Genomic DNA, 26,703 nt, shown 5'->3' on the forward strand with positions numbered 1-26,703 from the left:
TTATTGGAATGAAAATTAAAGATTTCCATGATAACACCACACACAAATGAGCAACAATATATATGATCGAATATCAACTTCTGTATATATACAAATGTCAAATGATTACAAATGTATGTCCATACACAAATATGGCATAAATACCAATTGAAACAAAATGTATGTCTAAATACGTGAATGTATGTCCATATAAAAAATATACATGCCAACTAGACATGTAAGCATCCCAAAACTATCTATAACATCCTAAGCTGCTGATGGATCATCAGAATCGATCCTCTTCACCGCACTGCTCGGCTCTGAAGGATCCTGCACAAGAAAAACAAACCACGATTAATATTAGTTATATTATATAATTCACATTCGAAAAGTTAACATAAAAATGAACTATAATTGAACTATTCAAGTTTACCTCATCTCCACGTTTTCTCTTCAACTTTGCAGGACTCTTGATGTATGCCTTCGGTATAGGAGGTATGTTTTGAATATTTTCATACACAACCTACATATGTTCAGAAACATGACATTGATACAAGTTAGCATATAATTGTTACTGATAATAACAAAATATATCTACTAATCAAAAAAAAAAAAAACACACACACCTACTCGAGGCATCTCTTCTTCTTCTTCAGGTATACTAGGTGTAGTCATCAAGGATGTGAAACCAAGGATTCTCTGTATATATACACAACAAGTATATGAAACTATCAATCTATGTCTAGACATGTATAATCACTATAAGTTATTTAAACTATTCATTCAATCATATTTGCATTCAATTACCTTTCCCTTGTCTCCAACTGCACTACCAGATCCTAAATCACACTGCTCTGCACTCATGCTACTTGTGCCCTCCAAGAGTAAAATAAGATATACATGCAAGTTACTACATAATCTAATTGATACCAATATAAATGATGAGCATGTATGTACAATAAAATACAAACGACTAGGTGCAATAATATATTAACCGTCAAGCTATCAAGGCCAAATGAAATGGCCGACAAGGTGCCCTCCTGAATCTATCTCAACTCATCCTTGGTCATCAACTGTTAAATAGACGATGTAAATAAAAATTAGTACTTAATATTATCTAATTTATAAATATTTAATTAAAATATAGCATGAACTGTGAAAATACAAATCTTACCACTACATCATCAATGTATGATGATGGTGCCTCCTCACCTCTAGCATGTGAAGACTCCCCAGGGTATCCTCCAATTTGTGTAATAACATCTGGTGCATCATGCATCTCATGCACCTCATAATCTACACTGTCCATAGGATGATTGATGGGCTGTTCTACTGGGCCCAAGCATACATGCCCACACATGACACAACTATGGGGCACGCATATGTGTGGAGCTGAGGATAACGTGTCAACACCACCGGATGCACTGCTACCATCAACAGTAGGCTAAGCTACTGACGCGACCTGAGAAACCAAAAGGCTACTCAAAGAGTGAATAGCCGATATGGTCCATGAAGCCGCCTCACGAATGATATCAGGATGCTGCATTGCAGGTGGAGGATCAACAGGAGGAGGGGGGACATATGGGCCCTGGACTACTCTGACTACCCCAGGTCTATTTTGGGGCATACCTAAACCTACACCCTAGAAAAGTTGGATGTCAAAGTAGTTCACATGTTTGTGTAAAACAAACTGAGCATACAATTTTTTAAAATAGAAGGGGATATCAAGATTGTTGTTGGGTGGTTTGTTGAAAACCATCCACCAACGATCCCAAAAGTTTTCACAATCCCATCATTTGTGCACCATTTAATAGAAAGTTTTGTTTTTTTGGGATCTACAGGCTGACCAGTACGGGGATTGACAAACAATGAGGTGATTTCGGCTTTGGATATCTCAAGATCCTTGATATCCTTATACGACAAGCCATCTGCATATTTTTCCCTCATAGAATCTCGCCACAAAAGGGTGGCATCGTGCTCCTCATTCATGGTTTCCATACTTTTTATGATCGACGTGAGAGGATCAAACATTGGGTTTAGACGAGGGATCCTACGATATACTTCTGCAATCCCCCTCAATTCATTCAAATTTTGTGCAATCAAATCCTGAATTGAGGGGGGGTTTGGTTGTTGCAGTTGTTGTTTGTTGGTGTTTTCATTGTTATCCTCCCTTTTTAACCTAATTGAATGTAAACAATTAAATTTAGTTAACAAACTTAAATAATTAGGTATTTGATTTAAGAAAACCTAGTTTCCATAAAAAAAATGATATTTTCAATGAAAAATCAAATAAACATTAACAAAAAATACAAAAAATGAATGAAAATGATTCAAAACGATAAAATTCTTACCTCTGAATCTATCTTTTAGCAATTTTTTGTCAAAAAACCAGATATCGGATGGAGCGGATATCGGATTGTGATGAAATTGCATAGCCCGTGAGTTAAAAATGACTCACGGGCTGCCACTATCAGAATATAAAAGTCTCAGAAAATCGGATATCCGATTTTTATACTAAAATTATTTTTAAATAACATATATAATATAATAATATATTATATAATATATTATTATATTATATAATACGTATTGTATTATATTATATATATTATAATATATAATATAATATAATATAATATGTATTGTATTATATTATATAATATAATATAATATAATATTATATTATATATAATATAATATAATATTATATTATATTATATTATATTATATATAATATTATATTATATTATATTATATTATATTATATATAATATTATATTATATTATATATAATATAATATAATAATATAATATTATATTATATATAATATAATATAATAATATAATATTATATTATATATAATATAATATTATATTATATATAATATAATATTATATTATATATAATATAATATAATATAATATTATATTATATATAATATAATATAATTTTACATTATTATGTTATATATAATATAATATTATATTATATTATATATATTATAATATTACATTATTATATTATATTATATATAATATAATATAATATTATATATATTATTATATAATATATATTATATAATATAATAATAGATTATATATTATATAATATGTAACATATAATATATTTTTTAAATTAAAATTACAAATAAAAATCAGATATCCGATTTGCATAGGTAATTACCAGGCCAAGGTGTACTGACACCCAGGCCAAGCAAAAAGTCAACATGGATTTTCGCATTTTTAGGTGAGTGAAGAAGGCTATTTTTTTCACGTCACCACTTTTTTGGCCCCCCTTGATTCTGCACTAACCCCCCATGTTGACTTCATCTATTGGGACATATTGTGTTGTTTCTCTACATGTTTTATAATCTTGTAGTACTTGTGTTACTACTAGAATCTCCTCATGTGTTGGAATTGTTGTGTTTTGATTTTTTGTGTCACTACTTGCATGAATGCTATCTATTTTAGTAGTGAATCTTCCTAGGTGATTTTCATACAAAGCCAATGTTGAATCTATCCTTGTTATCTTCTTCAAATTATCTTTATTGAAATCTTTTTCATCCATGAATGCATCAATAACATTTTCAAAATTATCTTCTAGCTAGTCTATAATAGCCTCTTTCCTGCTCTCTTTATTTTTTATCTAGCATCTAATATCCTTGAACCCTTTAATTATATCGACTTTCTATAGTTACACACCATAAGCAACGTGCCTTATGCATTGACGCTATGCTTGAGGAAAGATGGTTTCCTTTTTATGCTATCCCTTTATGTCACACATCTGGTATCAATCAAATCTAAATGATTTTCTCTATTATGGCGCTTGTAGAGACTAAAAACACATATCACCTATGTTCTCCATTTTTAGCCTAATTATGCATATGATCTTCATTATTTGCACGATCTTGCCTTGTTTCCCCTTTTCCATTTTCTATCCACTTCTTCCCATGTTTTATTCCCATTTCAAGTTTGAAGTTACATTTTACCTTTAACTTCATCCCTCTTGCGTCAGATCTTTCCCTTGTCTCTTTTGCGATGTCATTTTTCCTAACTGCTATCTTAATTTTATGGTTTTTTGCCATAGGGGCTTCACTTAGTGAACCTAGGTTATAGCACGTTCATTCGTGGCATAATAAAGTATCCCCCTATTTTTTTAAAATATTGCCCTAAACTCCTTTTTGTCACCCCTCCCAATACAAATTAAAATCCCCCCTATTTTCACCAAATAAGAAATATATGATTTTATATTTTTGGATATTAAACCCCCCAATATGAATGCATGTGATATAATATTGCCTAGCCAGTGAAACCCTTGTGTTTTTTTCCTTCTTTGTCCTATCGCTTTTAGCTTTCTATTTTTGGTCTTGTTTGCATCACTTTTTCCCTATTCCTATTCTAAGGTTCTCTTTTGACCTCTTCTTCAGCTCCATGGCATCACATTTGTCCCTTCTTTATCCATTGATCCATTTTGACTAGGTTTACCTGATCTTTCTCGGTTTCACCCAACTTGCCCTTATTTTTTTATTTTCGCTCAAATGTTTCCATTCTCCATGTGAACCTTCCCAATTCGTTCTAATTTCACCTATTTTGACCAAAATTGGTCCCGAATTTGACCTAATCAAGGTCCTTGAACATCAATTTGACTAATTTCCCCTTTTAGGCTTAATTAATTCTTTAATTAATTAAACCCTCATGTTTACTATTTATTCCATAATCTTTCAAAATATTTTTCATCAAACCCCCTCCCCCTTTTAATATTAATGAAATAATATTGGATTATTTAATTAATTTAGATTTATCCCCTTTATTAAATAATTTTAATTATTTAATTAAAGGTTCATTTCTAATGCCCTATAGCAGAATAATTTATTAAAATTATTCAATTAACTAATTATGTCATCAAAATTAAATAAATATTTTTATTTATTTAATTTTCCAATTATCTTCTCATATGAGGATAATATCTACTTTTTAAAATTTTTAATTGCCCAATATCTTCTTTTTTCTTTTTCTACACTTTTCCTTTCATCTTCTTCATCCTTCCTCTAATGGCAGCCCTGTCGTGCATTCAATCTGATCCATCCACCTGATCAAAAATGTTTTCGATCTCTCCTATCTTTCGAGTCTATGGTTTTCTATAAATTGGAGCTCCGCTTTCAATCAAATCATCTATTTTTTTATTAGTTTGATTCTACTGGTTTATTTAGCAATCATCTAGCTTAAGGACTTTTACTCTGTCAAAATAATCTTAGAAATTAATCTTGCATAATCACATTCCTAGTATATCTCGAACACCAATTTTTGCTTTCACCTATTTTGTGTGCTTGGAAAACAAGAGAGAAACATAACATCATTGAAGATGGAAGGAATAACAACAAGGTTTCATTGAAGATTTCAAGGTGTACATCATGTTTTCATTTTGATAATATTGTTAGTAGGATTAGGAAGAATTAACATGTTAGATTAACTCAACTGATTATCTTAGTTTCAATTATTTCATGCTTTGGTTTTTGAATTGATTACCCTTTCTCCTAATCTACAATTGGTGAACCCTGTAATACCCTAAGAATGGTCACCTAAACCATGGGCCCCTAATCTCGACAACATCACCAAGGTCATAACCAAAGGAAATTAAATCAACTTTGAGCACACAATTAATTAATTCTTCAATCATTAAATGTCACATGGCAAGTGAATTACTCTATATTAATTAAATATTTATTTAATTAATTCATTCATTCCAAGAAAATCATTTTGATCAATTATCCTATTTAATATATTAAATACCCTAGCATATTTAATTAATTAATAAATTCGCTCCATGTTCCTATCAATTAGACAAACTATCTTGAAACAGATATACAACTTTAAATTGTGTCTCTATTAAAAGTATCATGAAGCTATAGATTTATTCGCTTATTTGGTTTGTAAATAAATTATACATAAATAAATGTGCTTATATAGGTAGGTTTATTATATAATATATTCAAAGTAAAATATTGAGCCAATGTTACAATGATAATGATCACATGTTAGCTATAATAGGGCAATCACTTGGGAAAATAATTCGATGAAAAATGGAATTCAAAGCAATTACATGTTAACTCTAAAAGTACTTATTTGATGTTATCTATTGAGCCAAATGATGGCCACATGTCACTACATTGGGCATCTTTTAAATGTCAAGGACACATTGTTTAATCTATTGGGTTCTTAGTTATTTCTATTAAATTAAAACCAACATTTTTGACATTTAGTTCTCATGAAAAGGCAAAATTAACTTCTTCAATAAGCATGATTTCAGCTCCTACATTTTTTGCAATGACATTCATCAAATTATCATGCTAATGGCCTTGAAATAATTTTGTTTTCCATTAACCTAAGATTTATTTTATGTTGTCCATGGATGAGAAGAGAGTCTCATGTTTTATGTGAAATAAACTTTAATCAAGCTTCTCCCAAGAAAGGAAAAAATTTCATGGATAAAAATGCCATTTGAAGAAACCTATGAGATAATAATTATTTTTGATTAAGATAAATGGGTCTTACAAGGACCTGAAACCCAAATCTAACAAAAAGAAAGTTGGTAACAAACCAGAGTCCAAACAACTGCCAAACGACAAAAAAAAAGGGATTACACCCCACAACACCTAACAAAAATATATTGAACGAAAGAAAAAAAGCATATGCCAGAAGACAAAAAACTAACTAACAACTTTCATTAGCTCAGTATTCTTTTGAATCATTTTGTTGTTAATATCTTTGAGCTCCTCCATAATGAATCTCAAGCAACCTCTTTCCTATATTTTCCTTCTAGTCTTGGTAGAGGGACTTGTAGAAGTCTGTATTTCCTGAGACGGATCAGAACTCATAGGAAGGGATTTTTGTACAAGGATTTTTTTATTTAACCTTTTAAGGCCTTCTGCACTATTGTACACCACCTCTTTGCTAATCTCCACCAATCCCCTGAGGTTTCCCTTTAATTCCTATATTCTTTTTTCCAAATGGGCAATCCTTGACTCATGCTCAGTTTTCATAACCCTGATATCCTCTATTATTTTTTGAGTCATCTTTAGGAGTTTATATGTTTTTTCTGGTGTCCAATTCTCAATAAAAGTGTTGATGATATCTTTGATACCCTGTTTAAGGAGGTGAATTTCACTAATCACCTAGCAGAAACATTTCTCCTGGTTGGAGGTTAATTTCACTAGGAGCATGTCAATATCCATCTTGTCCTTTTTAAACTCCTCTGAGTCTAAAATGAGGGGGATATCCAGTTTTATTTCATCATTCCCTTTACTTTGTGTCTCCACCCTTTTCCCAGTTTTGTACTTTTCCAAAGTTTGAGGGCCCAAGTTTTAGGGTTGAGGAATGGGGGTTTTCAACTTTTTCACTGCCCATGTAGGCGGATTTTTGCTTTTCCTCCTAGTAGTGCCGGTAGTGGGCTTCTAAGGGGGACCATCATCCTTTGAGGTATGATATTCCAAATCATTTGACACATGGATGTTATTCCAATCCATGGCCATTTCACCCTCCTCATCAAATTTAGTATCTCAAACCACATGAACATCTTGGCTAGCCAAGGGTTTGGGGTTTCTCAAAACCGGGGAGGGTTTAACCTCATGGACTTTAGCATACTCCAAAATGAAAAGAATTATGATTTTTTATGCTATGGTCAAGAGAAGACACTTAATAAAAAGGAAACGAAATTCTTATCATTCCTAAAGTGATTTAAGATAGTGAAGTGAATCCTAGCATAGCAGTCATCCAGAGTAATGTACCCCAATATAAATTTTTCTATGTCCGCTCAAAGCTTCAAGAGATCCCTTCTATTCTAACCCCCATTTGGTAATTTTTTAACTTTTCTTCTCTCACTCTATTTATCATAGAAAATAGATAGGGCTTCCTCTGAGTTTGGGGTTTCTCAAAACAGGGGAGGGTTTAACCTCATGTGCTTTAGCATACTCCATAATAAGAAGAATTCGCCCCTCATGCAATACGAGATTTTCAATTTTTTTAACATGACTTTGAATGATATGGTCAACAGAAGACACTAAATAAAAAGGGAACTAAACTTTTTATCATGCCTAAAATGATATAAAATAGTGAAGTGAATGCTAGCATAGCGGCCATCTAGAGTAATGTACCTCACTATAAAGTTTGCCATGTCCGCTCAAAGCTTCAAGAGATCCCTTCTATTCTAACCCTGATCTAGTAATTTTTTGACTTTGCTTCTTTCACTCTGTTTATCATAGAAAATAGACAAGGCTTCCTCTAAGTTTTTTCTTTCTATGTAGAAATTTTTGCCTTCCATACTCAACCTCGTAATCTCAACAATAAAAGGCTCGTGAATACTAAATTCAGCACCATACACACTAAGCACACCTTTGTGCTTTCATATAAAATTTCATTAGCTTGTGGTCCGGGCTATGAAGTTTTCTGACATATGGCTCTAGACTGCCATCCACAACTTCCATCCATAGTTCCTTGTTTTTCTTCCATAGCTCACATGACGATGGTTCCATTTTGTTCTTCTTTCCCCCCATATAACTATTACCTCTATAATTTTTTGTATCCACACTAAAACCAAGCTCAAACTAGTAGATAAAAAAAGAAACCAACATGAACAATATGGAAGGTCAGATCCACTTCTTTCTAGGAATGCCTTTACTCATGTGAATTGATGGCATAATTAATGTTAGATAACTCAAATAATTGGAAGACAACAGAGAGGAGAGGGGGGGCTAAATCAGTTGTCACAGATTACCGGAACATTTAGCAATTAAAACTTTAATATGAGAACCCAAAACATTAATACCGGAAAGCTTAAACCAAATACAAAAATAACAGTTAAACCAATTAAGCATAAACAATAATCAGAGAATAAATACCATCCACATGACACCAAGATTTATACGTGGAAAAATCGATAAAGGGAAAAACCACGGTGGGAAGCCTACCCATAATTAGATAATACTCCTGTAGTAAGTATGTGAATTACAATTGAGGGGCCTGCACTTGTAGGAAGGCCAATAGCCTAGAGAGCACTGCTCATCACAAAAGGAGTCTCACTAACTACATAGAAATCTAGACTACAAGGAATTAAAACAAGCAAATGAAACTATTGTGACTCTGAAGCTGCAAATTGAAGAAAGCAAGAAAGTGGAAGAATGTTTGAAGGACATAATTAATTGGAAGTCATAAGCATGTGGTAAGCTGGAACAAGAACTATTGAAGCTGAAGTCAGAAGAAAAAGTCAGTGAGAGAAATGCATTATTGGATAAATTATTAACCATGCATAAATATCATAAAGACAAGGAAGGATTAGGCTTTTCTGGTGAATTCTCAAATCAGAATGACAAAGGAAAAGGAAAGGAGAAAGTGGAAGCTAAGAAGAAATATGAAGATTCAAACAAAGTCCAGAATCCAGGCTTTGTTGCAAATAGACCTTCCATTTGGAAATATAATGCTCAAAGGTACCCATCGTTCAATGGTTATTGTTTTCGGTTCATTTTTTTTGGACATAAAGCTATAGATTGCAGATGAAAAGTAAATCCAAATAATCAATGCTTTTATCTATAAAAGTTTTGGACTTACGGCTAATAACTACAGTAGTCCAGTCATGAGTAGAAGGTATAGACACTTTATCAATGGAATATGTAGGTGTTTTTTTCAGCAACCCTCAATCCTAAGAATTTCATCACATCTTGAGTCAGGGATGAAACCTTCAATGTGATCTATATACTATCAACATACTAAGCATAGGGAATTTCAATCTCCACTTTGAGATCCATCATACTCAAGAGGGTGTTCCTATTTTGGGCTTGCATAAATAATGAACTTGCAACACCTCTACCTAGAGGCCTACGAATGATGAAATGTTCTCAAATACATAAGGACATTACATGTGTTGCTCTAGACATGAGCTTAAATGCCATTTTCTCTGCCTCACACAATATCTAAGCGCACACAGAATAGAAAACTTTAAGAGAAATGGAAAGTGTTAGAGGAGAGATTGCTTAAAGAGACATTTCTAAAAAAAATCTTGGACCATAACATGTCAGTGTCTATCCATGGAATAGAGTCAGTTCTTAGGTCACAAATGTAAATCCTAATTGTAACTATCTTCGAATTAGTGAGCTTTTCAAACATCAATGACTTACATTAATGCAACTCTTATTATTACATAAACCATTTTTGTTAATCCATAAACTATTTCCTAGATTCATAGTGATTTGCATATAGAATTTAGTTCCTTCCATAAAGGAAACCCATATACATAGTCACACATTGACATAAATTTATATCACTTAGATAAATCAAAACATCCTTAACATTTCGATTCATATGAAATCTAGAAATACAAATGGAGACAATTTTGTACAACAATTTAACAATCTACTCATATATAAATTGAAATTATTGAAAATTTTGTACATTCATTCCCTTAGGAATTTTCCTCTAGCAAAAGATTATACACAACCCTATTATATCTGCCCCAAAAATGAAAAAAATTAGAACCCCTAATACAACCTTGGTATTCCTTTTATAACACAAGGAATGCATGAGCTACAGACTGTTTAAATGTGTCCATCTTATTCACCTAATCAATCCTTTCTTTTTGAGAGTTACCGAATGGATCTGGTCACCCATATTTTGTCCTGATGTGTAATCGTGTGGATGGCCATGTGTGGTATCCTTCATTCCCAAGATCAGAGAGCATCAAAGGGAACCTACCACCATACCAACCATGACACAACTGACTATGGGCAGTTATAGATGTAGACGATACCAGCTCGAGTGGCCTCCACCACTCGTCCTAGTAGGGGAGAACTTTGGTAGTGTGGGTTTGTGGTGCTATGAACCCAAGTCCTTAGTGTCCACGTCACCCATTGTCTCCCCACATTTTTGCACCCAAAGGGAAAAAATTTCTACTAGACAAAATCTAGTCAGATAAAAACTATAAAACAATATTGCATCTGCATATTAATTAGCTTGTTCCTCTCTGGGATTATGGTGTATTTTAAATCCCCCTTTGGTTTTATGACAAATTTCTCACAGGTCTCCTTTCAGGATATCGACACCTTTTCTGTTGTAGGATCCATTTCTCACAAGGCCTTATTATAGCTACAGACATCTCTAAATTTCTAATTTCTATCCCATTCACTCATATACACTAATGACTTATTCATCCTCATGTTGATCACGAAAATCAGCTTTATGCGATTTATTCCCTCGAAAGTACGTGAATAATCTTGTGCACATGTGCAATTATGACATTTATTTGAGTACAAAACTCAAACTCTTACATTTTTGGCATGTTGACTGACTCAGGCCATACTAATGGTCATGATATATTCATATGATAGGCTTTCCATCTTTAATATCATCATCCTCACCATGTTTGAACACAACTTAGGTTTTGCTGAAGATATCCTAAAAATCTCATTGGGTTGACAATTCTCATTCCTTTCCAGTCATTACATAACACATTCTTCCTCTTACATAGGACTCAGTGAAGCCAAATCTGGGCATCTCACTCAGTGTCAAGTTGCCTGCTAAACCTTTACTCAGCATATAATGCATCTTATTTCTTCTTTTACTTGGAGGCTCGGTGAGATTAATCAGGGCACCTCACTGAGTATCTAGTTGCCAACTTAGACATGATGGTATGATGAAAGAATAAGGATCCGGTCAACTACTAAGAGGGGGGGGGGGTGAATAAGTAGATAGAAAACTGTATAAACTTTCACCAATCGGAAAATCAACCTCTCAAAGCAAACTCTAAACTGACTGGTTTAAACACTGAACTTCAAATACAATATTATCAACAAGTTAAATCAGTTGACTGTTATAACAAACTAACAGAAAAACAAATCTGAAAATCATAAACTTTTTTAGTAAAATATCTAAATACTTTACTGACAATAGTTAGAACATATTTTAGATTGCTAGCAGTTAACATAAAATATCAAAGTGGTTTTAGCAGTTAAGCAATTCAACCATAGTAAACATAACCACAAAAACATTCACCACTTGACACAATATTTTTGACATGGAAACCCAAATGGGAAAAACCACGGTGGGGATGAATACCCACAAGTATTTTGAACTCTTCTCAAGTTCGCCCTATTAGGAGCCTGCTTGTTAAAGCTTTACAAAAGTCTTGTTAAGAACAGATCCTGTTAGGGACAACCCGGTTAACCCACTATAATGCCCTATTAGAAGCAATACCTTGTTAGGAGTAACCTCGATAGATGATTTGAAATACAAGCTAATGGACCACCTAGTTAGAGGATTTAGATAACACTAAGCTTGTTAGATCTTTCCCGGTTAGGGGATTTGACTATTGTAATTGTTAGAAAACAACAAGGGTTTGCTCATCTATTTGAATAGAACCACACTTGCTAGTTCAGATCCTTTTCAAGCTCCTATCTTCCTTTAGACATACTGAAAATACATCATCTGGTTTGGAAACCACACTCTCTTACTCTTAATAAAAAATTGCCAACTCTACAACAAAACATCTCATCGACCTTATAAACAAAACAATACATTGGTAACACAACACAAACCTAAACATCCCATAGATATTACAAACAAATCAGTTCAAGTATGACCATTGGATTACATATCAATCATTACACATCATTCAAGATATCCTCGACCGCTCCTTGATCACCACTTCATAGATCTTTGTAACTCATCATGTTGTTTACATTACATGCAATCAACTTGCTCATTCCCAAGACAAAATTCGTTATCTCTACATGCCAAAAACCATTTGAAACTCTTCTCATACAACATTCATATGTGTCATAATTATTACTGCTCATCATTAGATCATAAACCAATACAATCGATTCACCAAACTCCATCAGTTAGGATTTATCATATCAACAGGTAGGGTTTACCGGTTGATCTCAATTCTTCTCTAGTAATACTGGTTTCCTTCGCAAGATCTTTCTTCTAGATACAAAACAACATTATTACAACATCATTACAAGTTATAATTGATATCAATAACAACATAACATTTCATTAATGCAATCTTCATGCAAATGCCAACAATCTCCCCCTTTGGCATTGATGGCAATACAAGTATCAATACCCATGTTTGCTATGATTGTGAATAGGAATCCTAGTTTACATTTTTCCATGTACTCTCCTTCAACTGAGTCACCATGTCTTCAACTTGCTATAGATCTTCTCTTTCAATCATACAATTCTTCTCCCCAATCATAGAGTTCTTCTCCCCTTTTGAAAATAATTCCAAAGTGAAAGTAAAACATGCAATGCCAAACTTCACTGTTAAGCATCATCAACTTGCAACTTGATTCTCTCCCTATGGAATAACTCCACTCTACACCAATCTTGCTGTTAAATTTTGCAAGTAGCTCCACAACTGATGTATTTCACATCATACTCAATTGACCTCATGTAGGGGTACAACCCCTAGCCAACTTCTAAGATACTCAAAAGTAGTCTTAGGCAGAGGTTTAGTAAAGATATCTGCAAGCTGCTCCTTGGTAGAAACATGCTGCAATATCACATCTTTACTTTGCACTTTTTCTCTCAAGAAATGATATTTTAGTTCAATATGCTTGGTTCGTGCATGCAAAACATGGTTCTTTGAAATATTTATTGCACTCTTATTATCACATAAGATCTTTACCAGTTCTGTACACTTCATCTTGAATCCTTCTAGAATGTGTTTCATCCAAATTGCTTGGGTATAGTTCATATAAGCTGCAACATACTCAGCTTCAATAGTAGACTGAGATATACAACTCTTCTTTTGCTACTCCAAGATACAAGTCTTCCCCCAAGAAACAATGCTCCATCATTTGTGCTTTTGCTATCATCAACATTACCTGCCTAGTCTACATCTGTATAAACCTTCAAATCAAAGTTACCTACATATGGATACAATAAACTATAGTCAATAGTACCTTTCAAATATCTGAATATGCTCTTGGTTGCTATCAAATGTGTCTCCTTTGGATTCTTCTGAAATCTGGCAAATAGACCAACTACATAAGCTATATCCAGTCTATTGTGAACAACATAGTGCAATTTCCCTATCATTGACTTGTACTCTTTTTCATCAATAGATGTGGCTTCATCTTCCTTAGACAATTTACAACCTATAACCATTGTTGTCCCAATTGGTTTACAGTCCCTCATTCCAAATGTCTTCAATACCTCTTTCACATACTTAGACTTTGTGATAAAAATACCACTCTTCATCTGCTGAATTTGCAAACCTATGGAAATTTTTATCTCCCACTAGGGACATTTCAAACTCACTTTTCATTTCATTTGCAAAATCACCGCTCATGTCATCATTGCCTCCAAATATGATATCATCTACAAACACTTCAGTAACCAATATCTTATCTCCATTATATATGAGATATATGTTGATGACTTCATTGGTTCTCTGAAAACCTATCTTCAGCAGGTGTGAATGTAGCCTCTCATACCATGCTCTTGGTGCTTGCTTCAAACCATATAGTGCCTTGTGCAGTTTGCATACCATGTCTTTTGCATCAGTCAAAGCATAACCATCTGGTTACTCAATGTATACTTCTTCTTCCAATATTCCATTTATAAATGTTGACTTTACATCCATCTGATATACTTTGAATCCCTTATGTGTTGCAAATGCAACTAAAGTCCTGACACCTTCTAGTCTAGCAACTTGTGCAAAAGTCTCACATAGTCTTCTCCTTCTTTATGTGCATAACCTTTGCATACTAATCTAGCTTTGTTTCGGACTACTACTCCATCTTCATTTAGTTTGTTCTTGAATACCCACTTAGTACCTATCACATTTTTATTCATCAGTCTGGGTACTAGGGTCCATGTATTGTTCTTCTCAATCTGATCAAGCTCCTCCTCCATAGCTTTGATCCAGTGATCATCTCCAAATGCTTCCTTATCAGTTCTAGGCTTAATAGTGGAGATCATGCAATAATTCTCTCTAATTCTTCTTTTGGTTAATACTACAGCATCTTTATCTCTAATAATTTGGTCAGGATTATGATTGAGTCTCACATACCTTGAAATAATATGATCATTATCTTCAGGTTCTTCTTTTGAATCTACCTATTCCGGTTGAACTGGTGCAACAACATTCTCTTTACTGGTTTCAGGTTTTACCGGTTTTGGTTCTAAAAATAGAATGCAAGGATCTTCTTCCCTTTTCTCCACACTCGTTTCCCCTGAGACTTCAGGATACTCATCCACTTGAACATCAACACATTCAATGATTCTATGTGTCTTGTTGTTGTAACATTTGTAGGCCTTTTTCTTGGTGGAGTAACCAAGAAATATGCCTTCATCACTTTTAGCCTCAAACTTACTAACATAGTCACCTCTCTTAATAAAACATTTACTGCCAAATATCCTAAAATAACTGCCATTAGGTGATCTACCATATCAGTATTCATAAGGAGTTTTATCCTTACCTCTCTTTACCAATATTTTGTTCATAGTGTAGATAGTTATGCTGACAGCTTCTCTCCAGAAATGTTTTGCTACACCTTCTTGTATCAACATCGTTCTAGCAGCTTCAAAAACTGATTGATTGTTCCTCTGCAATATCATTCTGTTGTGGTGTCCTGGGTAGAGAAAGATACCTTTTGATACCATTTTCTTCACAATATCTAGTGAATTCCACAGAAATGAATTCACCACCTTGATCAGTCCTCAGACACTTTATCTTCTTGCCACTTTCCTTTTTAGATAAGGCCCTGAATTCCTTGAAATTACTAAATTCTTATGTTTTTTCCTTCAATAATGTAACCCACATCATTCTTGAGCAATCAGCAGTGAAGATCATAAAATATCTGTCACCTTGAATACTTTTAGTCCTTATGGATCCACAGAGATCTGTATGAACCAAATCTAATAGATGTTCTTCTGAAAAATATTTGCTCTTAAAAGTTGAGGATGTTAACTTTCCCAACTGACATTCCTTACACATAGCATTAACCGGTTTGTCCAACTAAGGCAAACCTCTCACTGAATTGGACTTACTCACTTTAACAATGCTATCAAAATTTATATGACAAAATTTCGTATTCCAAAGCCAACTATCATCTACTCTAGCAATTAAATAGTTGTTGACTTTATGATTCAGGTGAAACAGGTTACCTTTAGTCTACTTGCCGGTTGCAATCAGTTCACCTTTTCTCCCATAGATTTTGCACATTCCATTCTTAAATTCCAATGGATAACCTTTGTCGTTGAGTTGTGCAACACTCAAAAGATTGTTCTTTAATCCTTCAACCCAATAGATATCATTTGAACTACCCTTTACATTAAGAGAAATAGTTCCCTTACATTTTACCATGCAGGGTGAGTCATTACCAAATCTCACAACTCCTCCATCAAATTCCTTCAAGGTAAAAAATTTTCTCCAGTCACTAGTCCTGTGGTGTGAACAACCACTATCAATAATCCAATCATCAGAATTATCCATGCGAGAAAGTAATTCTTTCTGATCAGATGTCTCCTCTTTATAGCTACAAAGATAATGTCTTCATTAGCATCTCGCTTAGATTCCTCATCAGTGATACCACCATCAATTGCAATGAGAGAATCTCTTTTCCCTTTTCCTTTGTACTTCTTGCACTTCTCATGCTTGTGTTCATTGTCACCATTAGAACAGTTAGTTGCAATGTCTCCAATCTTGTTGCATCCAAAACATTTGAAAGGTAATTTACCTCTATACTTACTGGTACCTCTGGGCCACCGCTTGGCCAATAATGCTTCAAGCTCAGCCGAACTGTCTTCATCATCAACTTCTTTGTTTGATATAGATTCATAACTGTGATTGACATCTCTACTTTTCCTTATAGATGGGTTAGAAACTGAGGCTCTAAATGAAGATTCAGACTTCAGAACACTACTGTCATAACCATTTAATTCAAATGTAGTAAGCTTACCAATGATGGAATCAAGGGTTACCTTAGTTTTATCAATTGACTTTAGCTCTTGAATGGCTGCAACTCGGAGAGGGTTAACGAGTAGAAGGGTTCTCAACACATTACTAATTAATGTGGCATCCTCCACTTTACCACCAACACTCTTGATCTCACCGACTATCTCTTTGATCCTGTAGCCATATTGTTGTATATTCTCACCTTCAGCCATCCTAGACTCTTGATATAGATTTTCATTCTATCACTCCATATTCTGTAGTCTTCTCTATTAAACTTTGGACCTTTTTTCTTCATCATGTTATACAAGATCTTTACCTCAAGTTGTTAGGGTTAGACCTTAGAGGACCTGAATAGCTCTGATACCAATTGATGGTATAATGAAAGAATAAGGATCCGATCAACTACTAAGATCAGGGGGGTGAATCAGTAGATAGAAAACTGTATAGACTTTCACCAATCTCAAAATCAAGCTCTCAAAGAAAACTCTAAACTGACTGGTTTAAACACTGAACTTCAAATGCAATATTACTGACAAGTTAAACCGGTTGACTGTTATAACAAACTAACAGTAATACAACTTTGAAGCTCACAATATTTTTAACTAAAACATACAAATACTTTACTGATAGTAGTTGAAACATATTTTAGATTGTTTCTGGTTAACATAACATATCAAAGTGGATTTAGTAGTTAAGCAATTCAACCATAGTAAACATAACCACAAAAACATTCACCACTTGACACAATATTTTTGACATGGAAACCCAAATGGGAATAACCACAATGGGGATGAATACCCACAAGTATTTTGAACTCTTCTAAAGTTCGCCCTGTTAGGAGCCTAGCCTGTTAAAACTTTACAAAAGTCATGTTAAGAACAGATCTTGTTAGGGACCACCTAGTTAAGGGATTGACTATAATGTCGTATTAGAAGCAATACCCTGTTAGGAGTAACCTCAGTAGAGGATTTCAAATACAAGCTAATGGACCACTCGGTTAGAGGATTTAGATAACACTAAGCTTGTTAGAGATTACCCAGCTAGGGGATTTGACTATTGTAATTGTTAGAAAACAACAGGGGTTTGCCGATCTATTTGAATAGCACTATACTGGCTTGTTGAGATCATTTTCAAGCTCCTATCTTTCTTTACACAAACTATAGATACATCATCTGGTTTGGCAACCATACTCTCTTACTCTCAATAAAAAATTTACAAATCTACAAAAAAACAACTCATCAACCTTATAAACAAAACAAGAGGTTTGTAACACAACACAAACCTAAACATCTCATAGAGATTACAAACAAATCGGTTCAAGTATGACCATTGGATTACATAACAATAATTGCACATCATTCAAGATATCCTCGACCGCTCCTTGATCCTCACTTCATAGATCTTTGTAAATCATCATGTGGTTTACATTACATGCAATCAACTTGCTCATTCCCAAGACAAAAACTGTTATCTCTATGCACAAAAAACCATTTGAAACTCTTCTCATACAACATGCATACGTGTCATAATCATTATCGCTCATCATTAGATCATAAACCAATACAACCAATTCACCAAACTCCATTGATTAGGGTTTATCATATCAAAAGGTAGGATTTACCAATTGATCTTACTTCTTCGCTAGTAATACCGGTTTCCTTCACAAGCTCTTCCTTCCAGTTACAAAACAACATTATTACAACATCATTACCGGTTATAATTGACATCAATGACAACATAGCATTTCATTAATGCAATCTTCATGCAAATGCCAACAAGACACCACACAGGTCATGTCCTCTCATCTTCTCAAGACTCACTGACGTGGAAAAGGCATTCCCACCAAGTCTCAATGTTTCTTACACACCCACAACTACAAAATGCAGAGCTTGCCTAATTAGCAAAGCAGGACCGAGTGAAGGTAGAATATTCAATTTTCTACCATAGGACTCAGGACTTGGTCAAAATAGAAAGCACATTCTGTCGAGTGCCAAGTTCCTTCCCGAGGGACACCCTAGAAAAGTCAAGTATGATGAATGGGATCATAGGACTCAGGACCCACCTTTGGCACATGGGTTAACAAGGATTCATTTTCCTTTCATTTTGATTTCAAAATTTTCTATTGGAGTTTGATGCATTTTATTGGGGTTGCAATTTAGGGGTAAGCGTGGCTCTAGCTGGGGATGCACACCCCTTGTGGGCATGGTAATAATTTAGATCTATAGGCGAAGCAGACTATGCCTTATCCATTAGTCTCATAACCACTATGTATACTTCTTTTAAAAATCAAGTCCAAACTCTATTTGGTGGCACCGAGCCACAAAAAATATAAAAATGAAATTTTCCTCTGTCAAAGATCTGATTCTCATTTAGATATGTGATATCACATCTAAAAATGTCATTGAAAATAGGATGATGATACACTTGGCATACTCCACCTTATCTTTTACCATTCCATCATTATTATGAAATGTATCAAATTGATGTTCAGTATTAGGTATTGAATCCCTTTTCATGAGTTTTATTCTATCATCCATAGATGAAAAAGTGCCACATTCATTAGGTAATGTATCTATGTACAATATTTAGTAATTGTAATATGGAATCAAGCAACCATTCAACTGGTAATTATTATTCACTCCACCATTTCATTGCATCTCATATGAAACTAAAATCTCTGATTCTAATTTACAAATCTCATTCTTAGCAGAGACACATATTAACTTTTGACCAACTTCATGACTCATTTCTTCATAAAGCATGCCATGCTCACAAACCTCTAGACTATGGTGAGCAAAATCATCATTAACAGTACTACAAGAAAACTTAGTATCATAATATGATATTACATTGGATATTAAATCCCGGTCACCATACCCATTCACTTTACAAACTAGTGCAACATTGAAATCATCTGAAAACTCAATTATTTCTTCATATAGTGGATTAGAGAACTCATTAAATCCACCTTTAAAATCATTATGGATAAGAAATACCTGATCAATGTCTACCTCTTTTCCAAACAAAGGATTAGAGACTCTGCTAGAATCATTTTCAATGTTGTCCTCAAAATCATCCTCAAGAAAAGAAAAGTTAGAATCAACATCATCCTTTGTGATATCAAAATAATTGCTATCCACACTTGCTTTAGGAGATAAAAAATCTTGATTGTATTCCATACTGGTAAAGTCACCATCCATTCTACTCAAAATAACATGACTATTAAAGCCATGTTCAACTTTAGCTTTCTCACTTGTGCATGCCATACCAGGAACACTTTGGTGACAAGAATATTGAGATGTAGTTTGATCCATTATGTGAAATGACACTATTTTATGTGCACACACCTTAAGCAGTTCTTCATATGCATCATCTTGTACTGATACATGAGGTATTGGCATGGGATAAAATATGTTCACTTCAATAGAATACACTATGCACTTTATTAGCTCAACTTTTACCTGACGAGAAACATAACCGACATTGGAGGGAGGTACACTATCAAGGCTTTTAACTGGAGCAACATGCTGATAATTATTTGAAACAATATTCATAGCCTTTGAACTGTGTTTCTCATTCACATAGGATTCCTCACAACATCTGTTAGGCTTAGGATTGAACCTTCTCATCATCCCAAACTTTGCAACTTTTTCTATGTTCATAGAAATTTCTAATGCTTGATGCAATTTCTTAGGTTCTTCCATCCTTAGTGTGTAACTCATATAAGGCTCAAATGCTCCTAAGTAAATACATAATGCTTGAGCATCATTTGGTCTTGGACCATAAGGAATCCTCTTCAAAGTCTTCATAAATTTTAGGTTAAAAGCTGATACCAATTCATCTTCCTTAATGTGGATATCAAAAAAATTAGTGAGAAAAGAGAACTCACTAACCCATTGACCAAATTGATCGACAAATGCTAATTAAAACTCCTTCCAAGAGTTTGTTAGAACCCTAAATTCCTGACAGAATCTAGCATTTCTATACTTGCTAAATCTCAAGATCACTTTCCTTGTTTTGTCATCACCAAGCTTTTGTATTCAAACAAGAGAAAAAGCTTATCCTAAATGCATAATTCCATATGTTTTAGCCTATCCCTATGAACACTTGTTTGAGAAGAATGGTTTATTTATCAGGTGAGGTTGTTATTATTATAAGTTCATTAATGAAAGACATGAATAAAAAAGCAATCAAGATTATTAGGAATACTTTGACGCATGGATGCTATGTGTGGGGATAAATGTGGCTACTACAAGAGTTGAGCCCAACACTTAGCACTAGGGAGGAATCAAGAATAATCCTTGATTTCAATTGATGAAGACAAAGAGAATACTTTATATTTTTCCTTGTGCAGAAAACTTTGTATTGGAAAAACTCAACAAGTGTTACAACTAAAGGTTGACTTATCGAAATAGCTTTCAGCCCTAGTAAAATAGGAAACACTATGGTGAAATGGTAAGTTATACTGATAAAGCCCTTTTTGATATAAATGTTGAAAATCTACAATGAAAATCTATTTATCAACATAAATGGTGTGGTTCTGTTGAGTATAATAATGCTATACCGAAAGAGTAAGCTACAATGAAAGGAAAAAATTATCTGGCTAAAGTGTATAAGCTATACCCAAAGCATAAAATATAAAGGTTTTTGGCGATGTCAGAGTGGGTGTCTATCCACTTCGCTGAAAATACAAGTTTTCGGTATAATAATCAAAGATTTGCAGAGTGTAGAATTGTTATGCCGAGGTTTGCTTCTATACCAAAAGGACCGGTGGGCCCCATTTCTATGATTAAATAAGTGTCGATAAAACTAGCTAGGAACCTATGATGAACTCTATGATTTCACTGTAATGAAGCAAAATGTGAAAGGATGTAAATGCTATACTGAAAGTTTATGTTATAGGGAGAATGAAAGTTGTCGGAATAAAGCCCTAAAGCTTACATTGATATATAAAGACATTAAGAATAGATATTGGTCTAATGAAGGGACTATACGAAGTGGAAATCTGCATATGCTGAAGTCCAATCTTACACCAAAACAAGGTCATATCGGGATAACTAAAATTAGGCATGGTTAACTTGTTTTTAGTCAGTAATTAGTTTAGAATCAGTTATTTCATACCTTTTCGTCAAAAGACATGTTGTTTCATCATAAAAGGAAGATCATTTTCATAAAAAAGGATATAACATAATATTTTAAGAAGAAAGACTTATCACTCTCAGTTTGAGACATTTTATACTTTTATGTTGCAATTCTACTATAAGTAATACAAAAAATCAGAAATCTTTCTACTTATTTGTTGCATTCAAACTGTTGTGGTTCATTTTTTGAATCTGCTTGGTATTTTGATACTAAGAAGACTAAAGGTTGCATTGAGAATTCTTTCTATATATTGTTATCTTGTTATTTTCATTTAGTGAACAAGAAGGCATGCATTCTTGGATGAGTACTGTATAAGTTTGATTAAATTCCTTATATAGTGATTGTCATAATAAGAGAAATAAGTATAGGAAGGTCAGTAGTAGATGGTTATGTAGGACTGTCTAGTAAGGAGACAGAAAGACAGGAGTTCCATAAGACTCTGTGCCCAATTAAGATTAAGACATTGATCAATATTGAATATTCAACATTGCATTCTATCAAATTTTAATAAGATATTTCATTTTAATTTCATAAAATAGGAAGTAAGATTTTATTTCAGTTTCAATTTTGCAAAGTAGGATTAAAAGATAAGCTCAAGATCATTCTCATTCTCATGCCATTTGACAGTGATCCCTGATAGAAACATTGTAACATAATCTGTCTAAGTATCACCAACCATAGCATAAATAGGAAAGAACTAGTGATAAGGTATACTTGCCTTGGCTTGACAGGGCCATAAGTGAAGGGAATTAAGATCAAATTGCTCATTCCACTAGTGGGCCAAAATCAATTGCTGATCCTAATCATAGAAAGTGGCATACTCTTAGGGATCATCAAACCAATAATTTTGAGCTCCAATAAATTGGCTACTCTGTTGGGGCAAGAAACAAAGAAGGAACTCTGTTGTGGGAAATAATCCAGGAGGAAATAATAACAAAATATTCCTCTTGAAGAGAGGTGGTGACTCTAATATAAGAAAACATATTTTCATGTTCGCTAGGAGGTCTTTGAGACAAGGATATCCCCTGATACAATTAAAGTTCAATCAAAAAAGAAATAAAACCAATCAAAAGAAAAACAACTCACAAAACAATCCAATGGGGCGTAAAAATATATTCCTTGATGAACGATACAATCAGTATAATGTTGAGAAGCAATGTATTCAAAATCCATCTTTCAATGCACAAAAGAATCTATTTTCATTTGGTCAGGGAGGTGAAGACATTGATTTAACCGATTTTGATAGAGAACGGAAATAAAAGCATAAAGTTCATTCACAAGAAAGATTTAGTACTCCTCCTGGTTTGTTTTCTGGACCCTCTAGCTTATCTTCAAGAGATTCTAGAACAAATTCTAGAAGTTTAGGAAACTCACATGGATTACCGAGGCGGTTTGAAGGAATAATAATTTAGGTTATGGACACAACTCTTGAAATGAGAAATCAGGGAGTGACACAAGAAGCCTTGGATGCTTGTGCCAAGTTAGGCATAAAACTTGATGAAGATAACTTGGTCCATGATTTACAAAGACATAACAAAGAGGGTGAAACATCAAGTCAATCCCAAAGGCCCCCTCAAGGAGTAAATTTTGTACCAAGGACACACAATGGAGGCCAAAACTTCAACGCATGTATGAAAACCCTTTATACCAAAGACCTGACCAAAATCATAGGCTAGGTAATTTGGCCCACAATCAAAACCCTCCTCAATATAATCTTTATAGCCAGCCCTGGCCTGAAAAACAATATAATCAATTTTCTTAGCATTCCTATTTTCAACCAAAGTATAATCAAGCACCCCCTTTCACTCATCCCTATAGCAATATGAACCAAGGCTAGTATTATGGAGGTCAATATCAAACAAACCTGGGATATAATGCTTTGGGTGAATTTGTGAACAATGATCAGTACAAACAGTTTGATTTCTTAGGAATCATAGGTTACCCACACCCTATCTCAACTGAACTAACAACTGCTATCCTAAAATTCACAAGGAGTGGTGCTATAACAAGAGAAGGGCACTGAAATGCATTTGATACCATGATAGAAGAGTTTGGATTTCCACCTGAAGATGTAAAAGATGATAATATTTATGTAGACACTAACAGAGGATGTAGGGGATTGGTTTAGATCATTACCAAATGCTTCAATCAGTAGCCTAGAAGAACTCAAAAGATATTTTTTGGAGCAAGTATGGAGATCAAAATAGCCCTCAATTTACTCTACACAAAATTATGACCATACAGAAGGGGCATAATATATTAGTAATTGAATTTAACAAAAAGTTCAATAAGGTGCTGAACAAAATTCCATGACACATGAAGCCAATAAATGAAGTAATTATTTTCCTTTATATAAATGTATTTGTTAGCAAGACTAATTATGAGATTAGATAAAAGAACCCATCTACCTTACAAGTGGCACTAAAGATTGCAACCACCATAGAAAATATCAAAAAAGCTTATGGTAGAATTCGAAGAAGGGATGATGCTAGGTTATATAATCCAAAAGCATAGACCAAACAAGTAAAGGAAGAAGATAAGATGGATAAAGTTATCAATGCTTTGAATGATTTCACACACAAGGTAGCTAGAAATAATAGGCTGCCATTCCAGAGGAGTGATAGACCGAAATTACATGACATGCCATTTAAAACCAACTACAAGGATGGCAGAACTATTGAGGATAAAAAAGAGAGCCCTGATCCTTTGAGGAAACAAAACAATCATTTTGTTGAAGATTCCCCTTGGTGCATGACATGTTGTTTGCCACATTCCACGTTGCAATGTGTTGTGGCTCAAAATATGCAAAATAATGAAAGAGGATACATAGACCAAGAAGAATATGATGATAGTCAAACCATTAACATGTTGTTTGTCATGAGAGAGTATGACTTGTCAGAGGATAAGGGATATGAATATGATGTTGGTCAGCAAAAACAAAATAAGCAATAGGTATCAACAAGAAGTGTTTTTAGACTACGGTAATGACACCGTTAGAAAGATTTGGGGGAGACATGACACAATTTCATGGAGGAGACCTTCTGAGGAGGAAATAAAATCCTTCACTATTGCTGCTATTGAACAAGCTAATAATAGTTATAAATTAAGACATATGATTGTCAATCATGATCAAGGTAATCCTGCAAGTATGTATATAAAGAAGAAAGGTACAAAGGTGCATGGAAATGGCAAGGCACCAAAAATAATAATGACTGAGCAGGTCCCAAATACACATAAAAATCAAGAGCCCCAAAAGAAGGATGCACCATAAAAGGAACTTCCTAAGACATCCACAACATCCACAAATTCATGTGATATCACCAATGCATTGTCATAAAAGAAAATTTATGTACCTCTGCTTGGAATGATGAGGATTCTGGAGTATAAACACAACATCTTATCATGGGTTTTAGAAGTACCCCTTGGCCTAGGTGAAAAAAAAAATGGATAAACAAGTGGACTCAGGAAAAGGAATCTAACCTGCTCCTAAAATATACTTGGGAACTACTCTCCCAAATGATCCATCCCAAGTTGATCCTTTCTATTTAACATTGCTGATAAATAATAGACTAATGATAAACTGCATGATTTACTCAGGAGCAGCCATAAATGTAATGCCCTTGGGTGTCATGAAGGAACTTGGGCTAGAAGTTGATGATCATTATGGAAAATGTTATGCCATAGATTACAAATCAGTCCCTATCATTGGAGTCATAAAGGATGTGGAAGTGAAAATAGCATTTTGCCCTGAAGCTGCATACAAGATAGATATTACAGTTATAGATGTGCGGCCTCCAAACTATGGGATTTTGCTATCAAGACAATGGACGGGGCTTGTGGGAGGAAACGTCCAATTAGATTTGTCATATGCCACAGTACCTTTGAATGGAAAACAAGTAAGGATTGAGAAAGAACCAAGGTCACCCCATATCATTGAATATCCAAATAATGGTCACATAGTGAATTTTTGTGATACAGGAGTGCGAAACTTCACCATACATATAACGAAACCTTAACTACAAAACAATGATCTAAAGGCAGATCATACTTAGAAGAACCCTGATAATGTTTAGCAGATGTTCGATGGAGCATGCAGTAAAGAAGGAAATGGGGCAGGAATAACTTTCATTTCTCCTAAGGGAAAAACATTTAGGTATTCTTTTTTACTATCCTTTGAGTGCACAAATAATATTGTAGAATACGAGGCTCTTCTGATAGGGTTGAATATGACACTTACACATGGGATAAAAAATGTTGATTGTCTTTGGAGACTCTGAATTATTCATCTCACAAGTAAGTTCCAAATATTCATCAAAGCACAAAAGATTGAGACAGTATAGGAATGTAGTATGGGATTGCCTTGAAATGTTTGATGCTTTCTCAATCAATTGGATAGATAGGTATAAAAACATAATTGCAGAATTTCTTGATAACATAGCCCTTAGGGGTGAAGATGCTACTATGGCAAATATCTCCGAAGTTGAAATAAAAAATAGGCCATCTGTCTCAGACAATATCTATAATTGGTAGGTATTTGAAGATGATGATGATTTAGTGAACTTCTTACAGTTCATTGGCAAATATGAAGCACAATAAATAAATTTCAATACATTTGTTGAGAAAATTGA

The sequence above is a fragment of the Cryptomeria japonica genome, chromosome 9, assembly GCF_030272615.1.
Source record: "Cryptomeria japonica chromosome 9, Sugi_1.0, whole genome shotgun sequence".
In the NCBI taxonomy this organism is placed as follows: domain Eukaryota; kingdom Viridiplantae; phylum Streptophyta; class Pinopsida; order Cupressales; family Cupressaceae; genus Cryptomeria; species Cryptomeria japonica.